This window comes from Cryptomeria japonica, chromosome 9 (genome assembly GCF_030272615.1).
Source record: "Cryptomeria japonica chromosome 9, Sugi_1.0, whole genome shotgun sequence".
Lineage (NCBI taxonomy): Eukaryota > Viridiplantae > Streptophyta > Pinopsida > Cupressales > Cupressaceae > Cryptomeria > Cryptomeria japonica.
The window spans coordinates 239631391-239637390 of NC_081413.1; positions in this window are offsets into that span (position 1 = coordinate 239631391).

Below are 6000 nucleotides of genomic sequence, written 5' to 3' on the forward strand. Positions count from 1 at the left end.
TGACTTGTTATTAGTTCCTCTAGTATGTAAAGAAATGAATGAATGAATGTTTAATCACGTCCACCAGGTGAAGCAGCCTAAAATAGACTAAATGAATCAAGATGTTATGTCAAAATTTATTTATTTATCATGTGTTGGGTTTTCATTTTTATTTTTATTTTTTTATTTTTTTATTTTTTTTATTGTCTTATTTAAAAAATAAAATTATTTTTATTCAAAAGGTTGTCAAGCAATGAATATAATTTATTATTTTATTATATTTGAGAAATAATAAAAGTTAATGAATAATTTTTGTTTTTTTTGTTTTATGGGTGTTTCAGGTTTCAATGGATTCCACCTGACAAAGGGTGGGGCAAAGTCAACTTTGATGAGACTATTAGGGGCAATCCTAGGTCGTATAGGGCTAGATGTGTGCTCAAGGATCATGAAGTCTTGATTTTGACGGTCAAAACCAAGAAGTTGCCAATTGGAACAAACAACAAAGCAAAAATGATGGCGGCCTAGTTTAGGGTTCTATTATGTAACAAACTAGGATTTCAAAAACTGCACTTGAAAGGGGATACTTTGATTGCAATAAACACAATTCAATGCCATAATACATCAAATTAGAAGCTGAAAAAGCTTCTTCCTCAAATTTGGCTAGAGTTGGCCAAATTGGAAGATTACAAAATCACCCACACCTACCACGAGAGAAACATTGAGGCAAACAAGTTGTTGAAGGTGGCAGTAGATTTGAAGGTCATTGTTGATGGCTTGGATTTGACAGACATAAATCTCTCTAATGAAGAGCTCGTACTAGTGGAAAGGACACTCAAGAGCACTACATTTATGCCCTAGGTAGAGGAGAATTAATTGTGCAAGGGAGAAAGGGTGGTGAATGACTTTGTTAGCCAATGAATTCTATCGATGGCCATCATTTTGGATGGATACAACAATTTGCCTTAATGCCTCAGAGAGGCAAATGGCCTTCTGTGGAAAGATAATGGAGCAACAATTAAAGAAAGTCTTCAATTTGCCAGAGCCTATGGGGATGGATGCCATTAAAGGTATCCTTGGAGAAGCCTTCCTTGGCTCAACACATCGCTACAAGGTAAGTAGCGATGTGGTATCACTACTCAAAGCATGGCTTCTCTAAGCTTGAGAAGAGAAAAGTGTGGTGAAGTTCTTAATACAAAAGTTGGTGAAGGCTAAGTGGAGGGTCGAGGTGCAATTTTATCTAGATATGGCACTTTGTGGGCTTGGACTCTACCCAACTATGGGAACCTAGCCATAGCTTACTCTCCACTCCAATGGCCCATGGATCCCCTTTTTGATATGGTCGACAGAGGAAGATGAGGAAGCAGCGTCTACAAGTTTATTGAGTATTAATTTTCTCAAGGAGCTCATGGGAACGATATGGATGGCAATCAAGACATCTAGTTTTAGCACTCCAGGCTTCCCCAACAAATGCTAAATAAGAGCATGGGGAAGACAACTAGGACCAAACATAGTAGTAAGGACTAGTAGTCCTATATGTTTTTTTGGCTCTGTATTTTCATTGATGTATGACTCTCTATTTCGAGTACAACTCTCTTATGTTGATTTAACCGATCCAGAAAAAAATATATATATTTATAATTTTAGAGGAGGATTACTAAATCTTATAGTCTACATTTTTTTTAAAATAATGGTTACAAAAATTAAAGCACATGTCCAATGATTCTAATGACATGAACACTATTACATATCATAATAGTCATTTTCTACGTGACAAGTAAGTTAATATAAAAATATTTTTTTTCTTTTGTAGACATTGAGTTTCCATAGTCCATAATTATTTTTGATTAAGGTAAAAATAGGTTTTGAAGGGACCCAAAACCCTTTAACAATAAAGCAGAGAGTAGTCCAGACTTAACAAGGCATTAAGAAAAAAAGAGACCACAAAAGACCATGTTGCCCCATAAGATATACAATAAGCCTCAAAACAGAGAGGGGGCAAACAAAAAGACAGACCAAAACAACGGAAATCAGAACACAACAGAGAAAACCAAACAACAAAAACGCTAGCAGCAACAGACCCAGCGAAGAGGCAGCAGAGCACCAACACTAGTCCAACAGATTCATTGAATGTGTCATCTCCTTTTCAATCTCAATCATTGTATTGGTGATCTTCTTTAACTTCTGGAAATCAAGAGGAGGTCCCACTGCCTTTTTCTTCAAGGTGCCTCTCGTTCTTTTGTTGGGGCCTGAGGAGATGTCCTAATCATTGTTGGTGTCCACATCCCCATTATATTTCAACTGGAACTGTTCTTCAAGACTACTAATCATATTCTTAAAGATATCAACTGTGGCACCAATCACACCATAACTAGTTTTGACAACAGCTTTGATAGAATCCTTTATTTTACCAATTTGTTCTTCATGGATCGCCATCCTAGCTTCATAGTCTTTTTTGAATTTTTCAAAGGCCTCCATAGTAGTCTTTAGGCAATTGATAACAAAAGCCTTCTCTTTCTCAGACCAGGGACTGTTCTCATCAGAAACACGCACATTATCCATATTCTTAACTTTTTCTTTAATTACCTCCAAATTACTGCTATCAGCCCTTTGATTTAGTTGGATATCTTTGATCTTGAGGAAGATCCACTTGAAGATTTTGAAAGTGTCCACTGCCCCATCTCTAGCTAAGGCAAGGACATCAGATACAGACTCTTTCTCAACATTGAGCAAAGGCGAAGTAGGGTCAAAGGTATTCGGAAAAGGCGATCGTCTCTCGGTGTTATGGTGTATAGAGCTTCTACATTTGACTGTCCAACAATTGAATTATTATCTAGTTAGTTATTATATTTTCTTTTATTTATTTAATTTTTTTATAAAAATATTAAATGTTTGAAAAAGTTTTTAAAATATATAATAATTTTTATTTTAACTATATTAATTTACTATTTTAATTGTACGTAAATTGAGGGTATTTATTTTATTGTAAAATCTAAAAGAAAAATGATTGTTTTTCATTTTTACAATTTTACTCTTGTACATACATATGCGCCCCCCCCCCCAAAAAAAAAACCTTAAATTGAGATCATTATAAAAAAACCCACTACCCAACAATAGGACCAAAACTAGCCAGCCTATGATACCAACTAAAAGGAAGCTAAGTTGTAGAAAATGCTTCCTAACACTACTGGGGGAGATAATTCAAATTTTATTACAAATATTAAACTATTATAGAATAAGAAACGCATACAGAAGAAGATTTACAACATGCAAATAAATAAACATGAGATATATCATCGGAAAAATCTTTTTAGGAGAAAAACCCCACACTCCAAAAGCACATTACTTTGTATTATTGAAACAACAATTACAATACAAGTTACTTGTTGGTTGAAAATTTTGTACACTCGTGAAAGCAAACAAAATTGTGGCTTCAACCACAGTGTGTGAGTAAGAAACTCTCTTAATTAAGGGAAGGCTCCCCCTATCTATCTAAAACTGAAATAAAAGCAGGATGGGACAACAGTCTTCCTTCTTTCTTCAAGGAAGCCTATATCCTTTTCTCTCCTTAGAAAAGTGATAGCAAGAAAATGTATAATAATGGTAACAACTTCAAATGAAAATGAGAGAAAGGAAATGAAGTTTCTTGAAAGCTCAAGGACTCTCGTCACTTCCTTCGGGACGGGACAACAATATCAAGCTCAAAGACTTGACTATTGGAAGTCCTATCTACCCTTTGCTATACTAAATTTTTACAACAAATAAAAGACAACAGCTCAAAGACTGGAATAATCTATTCTTTCAACACAAAGACAAGAACTAATGCAAGCTCAAAGACTTGCTGCTATTTCTTATCAAACAATATTTTTTCCTCAAGAATAGATGCAAGCTCAAAGACTTGTTGCTCCTTCTAGAGATTTTCCTATTTTAATTAATCTTCTCTACTTGCAGCTCAAAGACTTCAAATCAGATTAGACTAAGCTCCTTTAGAATCACTTTGCATGGAAGAAATAAAAAGATTCAAACTCAAACATGTAGCTCAAAGACTCAAAACTTGAGTAATCCTTCTTTATTATTCTTCAAAACTTTCAATTCACATACATAAGCTCAAAGATTTCCTGCTATAAATTTGGTAGAGTTTTTGCTTGCTTTCCAAAAAAGATAAAGATTACAATAGACTCCTCCAGTATTCATAGAAGAGGAGCCTTGAGAAAAAGGTGGGAGGATCCTAACTAACTTGAGAGATTCTCTCAACCACCAAGACTCATTCAATAACTAACTGAGACTTCAATAACTAACTAAGACTTATTCCAACTACAATCCTAATTGGACACAACTTGTAGTTGCCTTACATGTAATTACAAAAGTGCAAGTAATGTGTAACTTGCATTTTACAAAAAATACTTTTACATGTAACTTGTCAAAACAAAATTACAAATGCATAACTAAAACTATTCCATGTGTCTAAAGACATGACTCTAACTGCATCATCCTTTGTCTGTGATGATCTTCATGTCGCTTCAGGATGCTAGAACTTGAAGTATTCTGGATTGGTAAAGACATCTTGAACCGGAACGGGAACTTGCATCCTTGTCTTCTTGCTTGGGGTAGTACTAGCTTTTCAAAAGGGAACGGGCTGCCTTCCTCTTTTCATGTCATGACCATCTTTGTCTTGAAAGAATTTTATGCTCTCAACCATGAATTGTTGTTGTATTTCTTCTTTGTATCATCCTTCATTCTTGAAATTTGCTTGCAAAATAAGGCCCATGCCTTAATCCATTGATTTGGTAGATTGTGTGTGCAAACTAGACTGACAAGGGAAGAGAGAAATTGATGCAAAAATGGGCTCACAAGTGAATTTCAGGTTTTGGAAGTTGCATTACATGTGTGGGGAAAACAAGAGCATTAACTTGCAATTGCAGGGAACAAACATGCAAATTCATATGCGTAATGGGTAACTACAAGTTTGCACTTGTAATTGGACCTTTAAAACTCATTTTCAAGTGTTTTTTGAGTGCATTTTGGACCAATTTCGGGTTCTGGATGGCTAACCGCAGGTAGACTTTAAATGGGGAAAATGAATGAAGGTGTGGAATGAGTGGATGAAATGGTATGTACGGATGATAGAAATGAATATGAAAAGATTTTGGGAAGATCATCTTCAAGAAAATGGGAAGAAATTTTCAACATGTAATCCGGTTCCAAAAACCCGATTTTGAAAGGATGGGTATTTCTCATCTTTGCAACTTCATATTTAAACAAAAGATGGTTAAATATTTTATCCGTAAATGAAGAACAATGATTTTCATCCAACTTGTAATCGGGATTTAAAATCCCGAATACAAGTAAAGAGGGAAAATGGGGAAGAACAATGCAATTCTAAAATTGCTTTACAAAGGGGAAAATCTCTATCACAAAATCTGATTTTTGGGGAAGAACCAACATATTTGAAAACAAGAAAAATGAAACAAGAAGAAAAGAAATCTTACCTTGCTCCAAACTAAAAATGCCTCTTCAACAAGATGATTAATCTTTGAAATAAAGAAGGAGAACTCTTAAAAAATAAATTAATTGCATTCCAAAACCCTAGCCACTTTTTTTAAAAATGCCCAAAACTGAAAAACGTGGCTGCAAATGCATGAGAAATGGCATGGAAAGTGGCTAAGACTCTTTCTAACCTCAACACCTTAGCGTACAAGCCAAAATGATTCATAACATTGCTGATTCGTGGCATTTCAAATGGCAAAAAATGTGGTTGTTGTTATAAAGCAAAAAACCAGCAATCTTAACTTCCATGTGGCGTGAAAGGTGTTTGAAAATGCATAAAAATAGGGAGGAATCCAAAATGCCTTCTATCTCCCAAAAAATCTCCACAAAAATTTGCCTAAAATCCTCAAAATATCGTTTTTCCTTGCAATTCGGGTTTTTTGGAACCAATAACAAGTTCAAAATGCATTGAAACCAGGCCTGGAATTTGACGGTCACCCCTACCTGTCATATGAATTTTTTATGATGGTTTAGTCA